Here is a 12,334-nt window from a genome sequence, read left to right on the forward strand (position 1 = left end):
GGATGTCGTGGGATAAGCCCAGCTGGCAACTAAGCACCACACGGCTGCTTGCTGTCCAATGAATATATAAAGCATGTGACGCACACTGCAATTGCTCACCGCACAGAACCTGATGCTCAGCCCATTTCTGAGCTGTGATCCCTTCAACCCCCCACCGCCAGCTCCCCCAGTTATATACTGAGCATGACATCATACGGTATCGAATACCCCCTTGGCTAGTTCGGGTCAGCTGTCCTGGCTGGGTCCCCTCCAGCTCCTTGTGAAAGTAAACTCTATCCCAGCCGACCCCAGGATAAAGGCAGAGGGAGAACCTGCTCTCTCCCACGACCGTGAGTCTGTCCCCATGCACGGGGCACTGCCAGTTGTGGGTGGAGCTCCCTGAACTGATACCAGAGCACCAAAAATAAACAAGCAGGCAAGAGAAAGACAGAAAAGCCTCAGAGAAATGGATGGCACCAGAAGCAATGGACAGGGGTGGGAATACAAGTACTGCCACACACAGTGGTAATGAAAGACGGGAAACGGTTGCCCAGGGAGTGTTGTAGCGTCTCCATCTTTGGAGGTGTCCCACATCCAAGCAGACAAGGCCCTGAATAGCCTCCTCCACTTGAGGCTGCTTTGAGCCAGGCTTGGAGTGCAGGCTCTCCACCTCAGGTGTTGTGTGATTCTCTGAGCCACTGCTGGACGCCCTCATCCAGGAGCAGCCATCAAGACCAAGGGAGCAGAGAGGGGGCGAGGTCCAGCGCTCAGGAAAGCTGCAGACGGCTGGTGGGCACAGGGCAGCAGAAGGGGCACTGGTGTCAGTCCCAGGGCTGGGAGCACAGGAAAGGACGGAAGATGAGAGTGCATTAAACCATTGCCCTGACAGCAAGGCAAGGCTGCTAATCATAGAATCATTTATGTTTGAAGAGACCTTCAAGATCATCGAGTCCAACCATCATCCATGCCCACTAAATCGTGTTATGGAGTACCCCGACCGACCGCTCGCCTTTTGAATACCTCCAGGGATGGTGACTCAACCACTTCCCTGGCCAGCCTATTCCAATGTGTGACAACCCTCTCAGTAGTGATTTTTTTCCTAATAGCTAACCTAAATCTCCTTTGCCTCAACTTGAGGCCCTTTCCTCTCATCCTATCTCCAGCCACCTGACAGAAGAGAGCAGCACCCACCTCACTACAATCCCCCTTCAGGTAGCCGTAGAGAGCTAAATGTGCAAGCACGCTGAGGAAAGCCCTGAGGGAGCCAAAAGCTCAAGGTCCCACTGAGATTTGAACTCAGATCGCTGGATTCAGAGTCCAGAGTGCTCACCATTACACCATGGGACCTCCTGGACAGGTGTGGTCTTTCCCCTGTGGCCACCCTTGCCGAGCCATGTGCTCCTGGCTGAGCCTGGCAGTCTCTCCATCTCCCTGGGCATCAGCAAGTGCAGCCTCCTTCAGGGCCACCAGGCCACCCTCTGCTCACAGGATCTTTCAAGGGAGTGGCAGAGCACTTTGTGCAAGCCTGGCACGCCCTCTCTTACAAGACCCAGGCTGGTAACCTGGGAGAATCTTGCCTTTTCCTCGTTAGACTAGTTTATGAATTTTCCAGCTGAAGCTCTTCAACGTTGCACCTTGCAGACTACATTCGTGGCTCAGCGATCTGTGGCTCGATGCTTGCACTTGCGGTCTCTGCTGCTGCCACCCTTCACCCCCATGTTGGACAGCCTCCCAGTCTGCCTCTGTAAGTTATTGCCTGTCCTGTTCTCACCTTGTACCTCATACTAAGCAGCCGCTAACCACATATCCTTACTCTTGGTTGCGGTCCTAGCCAAGCTCCTGACCTTGCCGAAGGGGGCGACCAAGAGAGAGGGCAGGGGATGTGGTTCAACAGAGGGAAGAGCTGGCAGGAGGACCCAAGGCAGCTTGTTATGGGTTGCACAAGCTGGACTGCCTTCCTCTGCTGGGACAGTCCTGGCTGACTTCAGAGCCTGGTCCTCTTTTGCAGGACACGCTGTCCCCTTCTGCCCCAAAGCGGCCCTTCCCGCAGTGAGAATGAGGTTTTTCTCTCCTGAGGCTGCTCCAGACTGGTCCAGACTTCGGTGAATTCTACTATTAGCTCAAGGCAGCTCTCCCACATGCCCTGGGTCCACCTGGCCAAGGGTCCACGCACACAGTGGGGAGAAGCTGCACTGGAGCTATCCTCCTTGTGGCAGGGTTTGAGCCTGTGTGTTGAGAGCAGAGCCCTTCCTCCCAGCAGTCAGACGGGAGGAAACACATGCGGAGACACTCTGCTGGATCTCACACTTAGCCTGGGACACTGAGGACGCAACTGCCTGGTACCTTTGGACTGCCCAAAGCACTGGGCTGGCAGCTGGTGCTTCTGAACCCACAGGACAGACCAGGCTGCCGTGCCCAAGCCCAAGATTTCAAATGGAGAGTTACATTCAGAGAGGGCGTGAGAAACACCTAGTCACTGGAGAAGGGTTGAATTTCCACAGAGTCACAAATCTGAAAGCATGTCCCAGAGAAGCAGCATCGCTGAGGGCTTTCCTCATCCATCCCTGGGATCTGCAGGACCGAGCAGGGTGGGAGGAGTGTCTGGGAGCAGCAAGAGCAGGGCCCAGTCTCTGAAGGTCTTGCAAAGAGGTGGAGGGACCCCCCCCACACTCCAGGGGCTGGAGCACGGGGAAAGGGACAGCCCTTTCCCATGCAGAAGCTGTGCCGCTGCAGGAGGAGGGATGTCCCTTCTGGGGCTGAGACAGCGTTTCTCCAAGCAATGGAGGGTCTTCCTGGGGCTCTGCTAGTCTCACCCAGCACTTGGGGAGAAAGGGTTCTGGGCCAGTGGGTTGTGTGTGCCAGTGCCCACAAGGCAGCTTCCTTGCTTGGGGTATTTTGTCCTTGGTTTCCTTCCTGGCAGCACTGCCTGCTGGGGCTGTCCGTGCTCCCCAGACTGTTTGCTTCCTCAAGGTCACGGCAAATGTTCCGTCCACTGCAGCCTCCGATGCTGCTCCTCCCTGCGGGACACTGCGGGGAGGACACTTTGTGCCCCCCTTACAGGCTTCAATGGGCAGCCAGAGATCTCCCAGAGCTCCCCAGCTCCTGGGAGCTGCAGCTCAGGCCAGGCTGGCTCACGCAGGAGGCCAAGCCACTCCTGTGTCCTGCACTCCCAAGAAATTTCTGGCTAAGGGCAGGCCTTGGCAAGCCAGAGAGCTACCTTAATATAGCAGAAGCCCCCTCACCCTCTATTCTCCAGGATGAACAATCCCAGCTCCTTCAGCATGAACCCCGACATGCTCCGGCATGCTCTGATACCACCCTGTGCATGTCCCCTCTTCCTCTTCCTCCTCCTGTGTGCACAGGAGGACCTCTTCTGTGGCTCATACTTCCTGACTGGGGTCCTTCTGAAAAACGCCACCAGTGCTCGTGCAACCTGTGGTGGGATTGTGTGAAGATGCCTCTGTCCTGTCAGCAGTGTTGGAGAGAGCCTGCCATGCCCACATTGGCCTCTTACTGGTGGGCCTTTACTCCCACCGGTCCCTCTTCCCACTGGTGCTGTCCCTGTTTGCTGGTGAGGAACTGCCAGCTCAGGGAAACTTTCTGGGTGTTGAAATCCTGCTGGTCAATGCCACATCCTGGATTGCCACCTACAGAGTGTGCCACTGGGCCTGAAAGAGGGAAGGATGCATCGCAGGGGCTCTCCAGCTTTGGGAGCAGAGGGCAGAGGAGCTCCCTGATGACAAAGGAGAGGGAAAAGTTGCCCCATCTCCAAAACGGGGGGAGAAGGACTATCTGGGGAACCAAGGAATGGCGATGATAAACTGGAGCATGTTCCACAGAGGATCGCTAGGATAGTCAGGGCAGGGGGCTCTGGCCTTGTGAGGATAGGCTGAGGACCCAAGGCTTGCTCAGCTGGGAGAAGAAAATGCTTAGCAGGGATCTAATAGGAGCCTCCTGGTTCCTACTCCAGGAGGCTACTGCGATGGCTGGAGGATGAGCGCCATCGTCAGAAGTTGAGCAGGCAGTTTGTGACTGGCTACACAAACACAGATGATCACCCGGAGGGTGCCTAAGCGTGGGAACAGGGGTCCAGAGAGGCTGTGAAACGTCTGTCCTGAAGGTATTTTATGACCCAAAAGGACAAAGCACTGATCAGCTGGTGGGAGCCTGCCAGAAGCAGGAGGATGCACTCTCCCTGAAATTCCTTCCAACCAGAAGGGTTGTTGGAGGGGAAAGCAGAAGCAGGGAGAGAGGATTTTGTGGGTGAATGTTTGAAGAATGCCCAAAGGTCCACAATCTAGGTGAGAGGCATGCAGAATGCACGTTGTATAGGGGAGAGTGGAAAAAGGAACTGCAGAGGGACTCTCTAGCAGCATTTCTCTTCTAAGCCACCGGCAGTGGTGGCGGTTGGGATATGCAGCAAGACCTAACCCACAGAACGCCTAGAGGAGCAAGGCCAACCCCTCGGGGGGGTAAGGAAAGCAAGAGAAAGACAAGCCTGTCAGGAGTGGGACTCGAACCCACGTCTCCCAGGGAGACTGCAACCTGGATGCAGCGCCTTAGACCACTCGGCCATCCTGACCCATTGCTTCAATCAGTATTGCCTCTGCCGCTCTACCCCCTTGCAGCTGCCAGAGCCACCCCACCTCAGCCAGCCTCCTCCTGGCACTGCTGCAGGGGGAGATGTATCCTGGGAGCACCTTTGCCTTGCTCCCACCAAGGGCGGCTGACAGGTGACTGCAGCACCTACACGCACTACAGGACTGCACAGTAGCCAGCACAGGGGCATCTCCTTGCAAAGGCCAAGGCACTCCTTCACGGGAGCAACCAAACGAACCATCACAAATTACTTCTCTGCACATGCCAACACCATGTCAAGGGGCTCCAGGCACACATCTACCTTTCCCATGACTTCCTCCATTCCTCCAGGGCCGCAGGAGATGGCAAGCTAAGCATTTGGCCCACAGTCCTGCCTCGTGGACTGTTCCTGGGACAACAAGGGTGCTTCCTTCTTCCCTCCTCGGAGCTGGGAAGGCTGGGCAAGGAGGGCTCTGCCACACCAACCTCTGGGTCAGTGCTGTGCCGATCTCAAGGAGCCAGTCTGTGGGAAAGGGGCTGGAGAGTCATGGTGAAAGCACAGAGGATGCGCCAAGTGCAGAGCAACGACTGAGCTCCCATTCCTGTGGGGAAGAGGCTCACTTATTGCGCATGGTGCAGAGGGAGGGCACAGATCTCTCTGGGACTTGTTGCTTCATGGAAGGAGGTAGACTGTAAGGCATCTCAGGTGGTCACTAGTCCAAATGCCTGCCTAAAGCAGGGCTAGCCCGAAAGCTAGAGCAGGTAGCACAGTGCCTGAGCCCCACTGAAACTTGAGTGTGACACCCAGGCATGGAGAATCCCAAGGTTCTCTGGGCACCTGCTGCAGTGCTTCAACACTGCCTGAAATCTCAGAATGGTACAAAGCAGCCCCTGCAGCCTGCTGTTGCTAAATGGGGAAGGCACTGTGGAGCCAGGAGGAAGAAAAGTTGGTCTGCGTTGGCCAGGAATCAAACCCGGGTCAACTGCTTGGAAGGCAGCTATGCTCACCACTATACCACCAACGCTCCTGGATGCACTGCTGCCTACTGCTCCTCCAGCCCAGAGCCTGGCCTCCCTCCTGCTCCTCCACGTCCCACTCTTGCCTGCCTCCTGCTCTGCCAGGTCACCAACTGCCCTCTTGCCTGCTCCCCCGCTTCACAGACTCTCCCGCCTCCTCCTTCCAGCCCCCTGCACACATACACACAACCTCAACCTGCTGGCACGTGGGTGTCCTTCTCTGCCTCTGAGCTGTTGGCTACGGAAACTCCAGCTCCTGGATGCTGGTAATGGTCACGCTCCCCATCTGCGTTCATATGTGGGCCAGCTGCGCACGTACTATGCAGGTGCAGGTGCGTTTGCGTGTACGTACCTGTGGTGGTTTAAGCACAGACAAACGCCCACCCAGCTGCTCACTGCTTTCCCCACCCGCAGGGCGATGCAGAGCACTGAAAACACAATGAGAAATCTCATGGCTCAAGATAAACACACGGACACGGCTTAGCCAAAACTCTTGTGGGAAAATCAGGCTTGACTTGGGCAAAATCAATTCTTGGCCACTTAAAACAGATGCAAGTACTGAGAAACAAAAAGGCAAACATAAAACACAGCCTTTCCTCTCCCCTGTACCAGGAAAACTTCAGTGCTTCACACCAAACTCCTCTACCCGCCCAAGCAGGACGTGTCTCTGCTCTCACCCACTCTGTTTTTTCCTCCCACCTCTCTCTGCCTGGCGTTTTCTGCCCTTTCTGGAATATGTTTTCACAGAGGGGCCACCAATGTTGACGGCGGCTCAGCTGTCTTGTGCGGTGGGTCCACTGTGGAGCTGGAACTGGCTGTGTCTGACACAGGGCAGCCCCTTATCTCTTCCCACAGAGGCCATTCTGCAGCACCCCCTGACCCCTCCACTACCAAAACCTTGCCATGGCTAGCCAATACAGTGCCCATGGGGAATACCAGAGGGCATAACGCTGAGGTAGCGTGGTCGGAGGCTGCCGCAGTTGGAGTCACGATCACACTGTCCTGGGTTAACGTGTGGTTGCATGATGTACCCTTTGGTTGAATTAAAAAGGCACAGCAACCAGCCTGGGTTTCTTCCTAGGCACTGGATAGGTCCATGGCTTGTAGACGTGTGTAGTGGTAGCTCAGCAATCAGCAAGTAAAAAGCAGGCAATGCTAGGGTAACAATTCTCTGTCTATATAATGTTCCAATAGGCCAGGTGGATCATTTCTAGCACAAGTTTCTTGGTCTATAGAAGTTGGACGGATATGAGCATCTGCCACATTCCATGCTGTGTGCCAGTAAGCAATTTGTGTTGCAGGACTCCGTGCATTACGTGTTCCTGGGCTAAAATCTGCCTTGTGCTGCCACTGGTTTTGGTGATGGATGATTGCTTTGGTGAATGCCCATGCCGGCAGTGATGAATGATGAAGTACACGTGACCAGGACGTACCTTCCCCTACATACACGGGGGGCACCATTTTCTTTCAGCTGCCATTTTCTTATTAAATAGCACCATAACCACCATGTTTTCCTACTGCTCTGTGATTGGCTGACAGCCATTTCTGGACCCCGTCGTACCCACCTGCTCTCAGGCAGACCTGTGATTGGCTGCCAGGACCAGCCAACCCTACCTGTGTACCCAGAAGCACGTCAGGCAAGGAAGCCCCCACTCGCTAAACAAAGGGAAGAGGCAACTTCTGACAGCGTCATTCCCCGTGGGTTCTCCTATTGCTTTGTGATTGCCGGACGGCCGTTTTTGACACTGTCATGCCCGCATGTTCTCAGATCTCCCTCTCAGGGACTGTCCGCTTCCTTTGGACCAAGAAGTGTTTGGATATGAAAAGATATACCGTGCAGTGGTATCCACTCTGGAATGAAGACGAGCACTTAGCACAAGCGATATTCCTGTGGATGGCCCATTGCCTGCAGAGCCAGAGGCAAACTCACAGTCAACATGCAAGCGATCTTCTGGCTTCTGGCCAGTCAGGTACTCAGGTAGCAGAGAGCTCACCTGCAGATACCCGTGCTATCTTCCTGCTGCCAGGAAGCACGTGAAGCACTCAGCCAAGAAAGACCCATAGAAGAGGCCACTCTCCATTATCTTTGAAAGGTCGTGACAACTGGGAGAGGCTCCTGAGTCCTGGAAGAAAGTCATTGTCACTCCTATCTTCCCAAAAGGCACAAAGGAGAATGGGGGCAACAGCAGGCTGGTCCTCCTCACCTTGATCCCTGGGAAGGGGAAGGAGCAACTCATCCTGGAAACCCTTTCCAGACACGTGAAGAACAAGAATGCGATTGGTCTTGTTTTCATTGCATTCTTCTCCTAGCTCATTTCTGTCAGACTGTGCTTTTCTGGTTTTGGGGGGGTTATGGGGTGTTTTTGTGTGTGTGTGTGAGAGAGAGAGAGAGAGAGAGGGGTATTTGCTAGGAAATCTCAAGCTGCACTAGCCAGTGGGGAGAGTGGATTGGCATCAGGGGCTGCCCAGGGTTGGAGCGGGACACTGGACAAACCAGGCCTGGGCTCCAGGCACGGATTCTGCACAGACCTGTGGTACAGTCTAGGGTTCAGAGCACCTGCTGATGTGCACGTGGGAGTGAGGGGGTGGGTGTCCAGCACTGAATTCCAGTCCTGAGAAGCCAGAAGAGAGGGAAAGTCTCAGGCTATGTGTGTGTTTTGTCTTGTAGTGAGCAAGAGAAGACAAAGAAAACACCGCCATGCCTCCCAATTTTTCCAGGCTCAGCTGCACTCCTTCACTGCAGACTACTCCAGCATGGGTTCTCCACATGCTGCGCTCCTGAACAGGAAAATCTCTTTCAGTGTGGGCTCTTCCACAGGCTTCAGGCCCATCAGGAAAGGTCTTCACTGGCGTGCCTTCTCCGCAGGTTGCAATTCCTTCAGGAATATCCACCTGCTCCAGCCAGCATGGGTGCCCCGGGTGCCACAAGCTTTGCAGATGGCTCAGTGTTGTGGAGGCCCCTGGAACCAGCTGTGTGTGTGGTGCAGGGCAGCCCCTTAGCTCTTCCCCACAGAGGCCACCCTGCAGCAGCCCCTCTCCCCACCACTGCCAACACCGAGCCACGTATGGCCAATACAGTGCCCACTGGGAATACCTACTCAGCCCTGCTCCTGGCTGGAGCTGCGAGTGAGCACGGCAGCAAACTGACTAGGATGGAGAAACCCCCCAGATGGTCAAGCTGATTGCAGTGGTGTCTGCCAAAGTAGCAGCAGCCTTGTCCTCCTCCTCCCCACCTGCAGATTCCTGGAGGTCCCTGCTTGCGGCTGGGAAGTTGGGATTGAGCTGCCGGATGGGAAGGGAGAAATGCCTGTGTCCACAGGCCACCCACTTCCTTGTGGGGGGAGCTCTGCCTGCTGCTCCACAGCCACCCGTCTGCCTTGCCGAGGGGCACTATGGGAGTGCTGGCACCTAAGAAGGCAAAGGAGAAAGAAGGTGGCAGTGGCAGAGAGAAGGGACTGACAGAACAGGAGGGCCATGGGTGCCCAGAGAGCTAGAGCAGTGCAGGTTAAAAGTTGCTGGGAGGGGCAGCGGCTGTCAGGAGGAGGGAATAAAAGGGCCAATTAGCAGAGGATGGTTTCGATCCATCGACCTCTGGGTTATGGGCCCAGCACGCTTCCGCTGCGCCACTCTGCTCCCCCCAGCACCTCTGACGGCACCTCCCACAGCCCTGCTTGATGCTCCCTGGCACTGCCAGCCCTCATGCCTCCTTCCCTTCCTCTGTCCTGTGCCCTCACGCGGGCCAGAAAATGGGCTCTCTGCAAAGTTCACCTCCTTTGGGCCTGGGGTGGGTAGCTCAAGGGCCTTGCCTTGCCCTTCTCCCCACATCTCCTGCCCATAACCCTGCATGGGGACTTTCTTCTTGGCCACCCAAGCTGGCTCTGCAGGCACTGGAGGAAACCCCGGAGCGAGGGGGCAGCCTTGTTGCTTTGCAGGGCAGAGGGCAGCTGCTCTCCAGCGAGCTCAGGAGGGCTGCCACCCTGCCCAGAAGTCCAGCTCCCAGGGGGCTGTGGGACTGTGCCCGGTGTCAACGTCCATTCTTTGCTGGCCGAGGACGGAGACAAGGACGCTTAGCATCACCAAGCGTAGAATTACCACAAGGGAACTAATACTCCTAATTTGGCTGTGCACATTTGGCTGGAGCCCCAGCCTAACGCATGGAGGACCCCGAGATAGAGGAAAGCAGGTTTGGTATATGTTTACAATACAGTTGTGTCAACCAATCAAATTACTCATGTTAAGGGGTGGGCTAATCAGTTACTATTGCTCCCAAGATCAGTATCTGCTTCTCCCGGGCAGGTGGTGTGGACAGATGCTCTGTGGGGTGTTAATCTTCATTCTTCTAAACCAATGTCCCGTGCAGGTGGAGGGGCTTTATACTAGATTCAGGATGATTGCTGTTCTGGCCGTGGCTGTATACCCGGGGTTTTTTTGAAAGACAAATCTCCCATTGGTTTATCATCTGCATGGGGTTTTGTCAGCCAGTGAGAACCAGTCTAGGTTGGGTCGTCAGGTGACGTTGACGCTCAGGTAAAAGCCCTTAGTCCTAGGCAGTGTTCGTTCTTCTAAGCAAGTTGTCGAGCAGTTGGTGCCTTGCCTTTCACACCAGCGGTGAGGGCCTTGCCCTGCCGGTGCTGTGCTGTGCTGTGCTCTCCCATTCTGTAGCTCATAGTTGGCACTGGCCCCTTCCCTTCCCCCCACCCCCACCCCTTGCCTGCTGCTCCACACCAGTCTGCCTTTGTAAGACCTAAAGTGAGGGGCACTTTGTGAGTGCTGGCAAGATCTCAGATCCAGGAGGTGTCTCCCCTTCATCTTTAGCAATGAGGGCCATGCTGTGCAGGCTGTCTTTGGAGGTGAGCTGCTGTAGGTTCAGGCCTAGGGAGGACAGACAGCTGGTAGGGTTGTTCTGCATGAGGTCTGAGGTGAGATCAGGCTCTTAAGTTCTGTTCAAGAGCCAACAACGGTGGACCTCTTGTCATGGCTGGTACTCGGCACTGGTCCATTCTCTTCCCCAACCTGCCTACCTTGTCAATGGGAGCAGGATTTCCCTTTCATCCAGGAATTTCTGAGGTGGTGGGGGGAAGGCGCAGACAAGTGCTGTAGGCAAAGGGCTTTCACTGAGTCCCTGGGCGCCAGGCACAGTGTGGAGCTGAGTCCCACTGCTGGCTGCAGCGTGGTCAATTGCAGGGAGCCCAAAAGGGAACTGCGCCCCGTAGTTGGCAGGATTCGAACCTGCGCGGGGAAACCCCAATGGATTTCTAGTCCATCGCCTTCACCACTCGGCCACAACTACCTGCTCCAGCCCTCTCTGCCCTGCTGATCACGTGCCCTGTGCAATGACACCCGGCTCCCTGGGAGTTTCAGGGCTAGGCTCCACTCGAAGATTTGCAGTTGGGACCTGCACTGAGCATGACGGGCACCTGCTGCCAGCCTTGCAGAGGCCTTGAGAGGCGTAACCCCAGGGGCTACAGCTGAAGCTCCCAGCGCCTTGTCCTCAGCCGGGCATCTGGGATATCCTGCCACCGGAGGGGGGGATGGTTTCACCCCCCAGCTGGTGTCTCTGCTGCTTCCAGGGAAGAAGAGAAGGCAGCTGGGTGGAGACAACCAGGGTGAGGCGAGATATTAGACCCCACTTTGCCTCTCAGATTTATCTGAGGGGGCCTCCAAGCCTGCTGTGAGCACTACGGCGGGGACACTGCTGCAGGGCAGATGGTGATCTCCTGGCAGCACTTCCAGCCTCTTGGGGACGTAGGGCAGCGTCTGCCCTTGAACACAGACCATGACCGCCGTGCAGGTTGTTGGTGTGTAGGGGCAATGGTTTGCGAGAGTGGCAGAGATCCATGGAAAAGGCAAGGTAGAGACTGGCTGAGCAAAAGCGTGGAGGGGCAAAGGGAGAATAAATGGGGGGTGTGGGTGACTTAGAGGGAGACTGGGGAGAGCTTGATTTGGTGGAATAGGTATGTGCAGAGCTTTTTTCCACCACTGCAAGCCTTGTCCAGTTCCTGAGCAAGGACCAAAATATCAAACGATCCACAAAAGCGGTAATTTACACCACTAGACGCAAGTGGCTCCCCTTCTGTCTTGGCTCTGGAGCAGGAAAATGGTGTTAAGGAGGCAGTGTGGAGGTGGTGCACCTGGCAGTGTCTGACTGCATGCAGAGCAAGGGAGGGAGGTGGTTGCAGTTGAGAGGCTGAGCATGAGGAGTGGCTTGAGGAAGTGTGGGGGGGGAGGGGGGCTGGAGGGAGGAGGCCGGCCAGTCTGTGAAGTGGAACAGCAGGAGGCTGGCCAGGCTCTGATCTGGAGGAGCAGGAGGCAGCACTGCCCACAGGTGCATTGCTGGAATATTAGTGAGCACAGCTGCTTTCCAAGCCGTTGACCCAGCTTTGATTCCTGGCCAAGAGACAGATGTCTCTTCAGGCTGGCTCCAGGGTGGGTGCCTTACATCTTCTGCAGGCAGGCTCTTCTGCTCAGAAAATGCCCAGCTTTCCCCTGGGGTTTCAAGCCAGTCCCCTTGCCTCCTTGCAGCCTTGAGACCGCCTGAGGCCAGTGCTTTCTGCCTGTTGGGAGGGCTCCAGGCTGGGCTCCTCACTGCAGTGCTGGTACAGGAGCCAGGAGGGAGGCTTTTTTTGGCCTGGCACAGAACTGCACCTGCTGCTGCTGCTGGTGGTTGCACCTGTCAAGACAAGCATGCTGCCATGGCAGGGTACAGATGAAGATCAATAATGCCTAGGTGGTGGTCAAGGGACAGGCTGTGCTTCATGAG

The 12,334-nt window shown here is 55.8% G+C and overlaps 5 non-coding genes across 5 annotated transcripts; all 5 read right to left on the reverse strand.

Annotated features, from left to right (window-relative positions):
• Positions 1-1,254: 1,254 nt before the first annotated feature.
• TRNAQ-CUG (transfer RNA glutamine (anticodon CUG)) lies at positions 1,255-1,326 on the reverse strand. Its single transcript has one exon. It is a non-coding gene; the product is annotated as a tRNA-Gln (tRNA).
• A 3,152-nt stretch (positions 1,327-4,478) lies between these two features.
• Positions 4,479-4,561, reverse strand: TRNAL-CAG (transfer RNA leucine (anticodon CAG)). Its single transcript has one exon. It is a non-coding gene; the product is annotated as a tRNA-Leu (tRNA).
• A 949-nt stretch (positions 4,562-5,510) lies between these two features.
• On the reverse strand, positions 5,511-5,582 carry TRNAG-UCC (transfer RNA glycine (anticodon UCC)). The gene has a single exon. It is a non-coding gene; the product is annotated as a tRNA-Gly (tRNA).
• A 3,553-nt stretch (positions 5,583-9,135) lies between these two features.
• TRNAM-CAU (transfer RNA methionine (anticodon CAU)) lies at positions 9,136-9,207 on the reverse strand. The gene has a single exon. It is a non-coding gene; the product is annotated as a tRNA-Met (tRNA).
• Positions 9,208-10,782: 1,575 nt separating this feature from the next.
• TRNAS-AGA (transfer RNA serine (anticodon AGA)) lies at positions 10,783-10,864 on the reverse strand. The gene has a single exon. It is a non-coding gene; the product is annotated as a tRNA-Ser (tRNA).
• Positions 10,865-12,334: the final 1,470 nt, after the last annotated feature.

Source organism: Accipiter gentilis, chromosome 10 (genome assembly GCF_929443795.1).
Source record: "Accipiter gentilis chromosome 10, bAccGen1.1, whole genome shotgun sequence".
In the NCBI taxonomy this organism is placed as follows: Eukaryota; Metazoa; Chordata; class Aves; order Accipitriformes; family Accipitridae; genus Astur; species Astur gentilis.